Raw genomic sequence first — 2,602 nt, 5'->3', positions numbered from 1 at the left:
AAAAGAAAAGAAAAGAAAAGAAAAGAAAAGAAAAGCTCAAACAGAGGGACCCCTCGATTAGAGTCCACATTTTTATTTAAATATCATGTATACCCCACATGAAAAGCAGCATGGATCAAATATATACATATCCACCATTAAAGGTTCCTTTTTCATACACCTATGAGTGTCTCTACTTCCCAGGACTTCAACAGTCTACGCTGCCAGGGACCAAAAATAAAACTGTAATTGAAATACAGATAAGATAGAAAGCTTTAATTTACCTTCTCCCTGAGCAACAGGACTTTTCCAGCTGCATCTGATATACTTTTCTTTTTCATGCCTGGGCTGGTGCAAAATTATCTTATCTTAAGATAAAATATTTTAGGGATTTGGGGATTTTGTGTGCCTCAGGACAAAGGACAGTGTTTGTGAGAAGATCACTGTCCTCTTTTTAAAGCAAATTTCTACCCTTATTGAAATTTCAGTGTAGCAGAAAAGTATTCTATAGCATTACCATACTATCTATCATACAGTGTAGTTGCTTTTACTATAGGAGCACTGGAACACTGAGCTGGTAGTAAAAAAGTGACATGAGTATCCTCTCAGTAAATCCTTCGGTCATTTTCTTCAACTTTTTAGTTTCTAATAAAAGTGAAAGAAGTTAACTTTTTTTTGTTCCATATTTCTCATAAATGTGAACTTTTAACTTTTTTTTAAACACACTATAGACTATATGCAAACTCTTTTTGGGAAAACAGGATAATGCTATAACTTGCATAGCAAGAACATTGGTTCTTTCAGTATATCTTTGTGAACTAAAAAAGAATAAAACCATAAAGGATTGAAAGAAGAGCACAGTTGTACGACCACAAGTCGGGATTGAAAATGAAACATTTTCTACTAAATCAACGAATTAGTTGGTAACAACATCCAGGAAGCAACTTTTAATGAAACTATATGTCTGCAAGCCTTTTCAGATAAACGAAATACAGATTACAATACCACGATCTGCAAATACAGCAAAACCAACATTTAGGTATTCATCCTGATTTCCAGGACCTGCTGATCATAGAATCATAGAATTTTTCAGGTTGAAAAAGATCTTAAAGATCATCAAGTCCAACCACAAACCAACCATACTACCCTGACTCTAACAACCCTGTGCTAAATCATGTCCCTGAGCAACTGATGTCAATAATTGATGTCAATAATTTATGTCAGTGATGAGTGATGTCAATAATTGAGCTCTGCGTAAATTATTTTATTTCCTGGGGAATATTTTCAGAAATAATTCTTGTGAAGTATCTCCATACTTTGTTTATCTGTTGTTTTGTAAATATTGATATTTTTGTATCTATACTTCAGCATGTTGTTTGATCTTTTCAGGTTCCAGAGCAAGTTATCTGTATCTTCCCATTAGACACAGTATCAGAACATCCCTTCTTCCCATCCCCACCCCAATTCTTCTTTATTCTAGATAATACAAATAACTGCTTTAAGTAAAAAAGTAAAGGATTATTATTACTTTGATTTGTACAGCACCTAGCATAGTACAGTTTCCTCTTCATAACATTCTTTTGTGTGCCAAAAACCATGGAAACCAATACTTGTGACCAGTACAAGACTTCCACTAGTCAGGAAATAAATAGCAGAAGAATGAAATTTCATCCACTATCAGCTGGATGGCTGAGGTTCCAGACTCCCTAGCATCATTATTTCAAGCAATGAGAACAGTTGGAATAATATAATTTCCCTTCTTTCTATCTATACTTTAGTGGACTCATATTATCACTTCCTCAAGATGTTTGCCACCAAGTGCAGTGCTATTACCTGGATAACAAACAGCCCTGTTGTTTTAACTGTTACTGTCCTTCCACAGCAGATCAGATTTCCTCTGTTTTTCTCTGTAGCAAGAGCAAGAAGGGAAGAAAAATTCTGCTGAAGTCTTCATCAGGCTTCCCAGCCTCTAGTTCTGACACACTGAATAAACAGTTCAGTCATCGTCCACACATTCCTCTTCTGACCAGGAAGGTGGAGAACAGGATGGAAAAGAATGACTTGGGGAGCCATGCCAAAGCAGTGGAAGAAGGGAAATATTTTTTTCTGCTGACAGACACATGCAATAAATGATTGCTCTCTTCAAAGACATGCAAACCACATACTTACACGCCCAGATGTTTAACCCCTGTGTGCTCATTTTAGCATTTTTTACGCATTTAAAACAAAAAAAACAAAACAAAACAAAAACTTTAAAGCCAAAATGTTAAACATAAACACTATTCTACAGTGGTTTTAGAATTTCTGAAAGTGTGGTAATTCAACTTCAGCCTTCTACACTTTGAGGACCGTTTTACTTTTTCCCTGAACTCTCTTAGAATCGGTCCTTGTTTCCTATTTATGTGCTAATGTGCTTCCCGAGCAGTCAAAAAGAGTCATTGCTGATTACTTGCACTCACACCTTAGCTTGTTAATAGCTGAAAAAAAAAAGAGACAGAGAGAGAATAACAGATAAATAGATAAAGTTGGAGGAAAAGTTTATGCAGAGAACAGGAAGAGCAAAAAAAAAAAAAAAATAAACTAACGAACAGACTATTCTTTCTTCCTCGCTCGTTTCTTACCT

At 35.4% G+C, this 2,602-nt stretch overlaps 1 long non-coding RNA gene across 1 annotated transcript in view; it reads right to left on the bottom strand.

Moving 5' to 3' along the window:
- The window catches only part of LOC104911237, a 16,376-nt gene extending 14,145 nt beyond the window's left edge, over positions 1-2,231 (bottom strand). Inside the window, exon 1 of the long non-coding RNA XR_793751.3 lies at positions 1,813-2,231. This is a non-coding gene — a long non-coding RNA (uncharacterized LOC104911237). The remainder of the gene's footprint in view (positions 1-1,812) is intronic.
- Positions 2,232-2,602: the final 371 nt, after the last annotated feature.

The sequence above is a fragment of the Meleagris gallopavo genome, chromosome 5 (genome assembly GCF_000146605.3).
Source record: "Meleagris gallopavo isolate NT-WF06-2002-E0010 breed Aviagen turkey brand Nicholas breeding stock chromosome 5, Turkey_5.1, whole genome shotgun sequence".
Taxonomy (NCBI): domain Eukaryota; kingdom Metazoa; phylum Chordata; class Aves; order Galliformes; family Phasianidae; genus Meleagris; species Meleagris gallopavo.
This window is presented reverse-complemented; position numbering and strand designations above follow the sequence as displayed.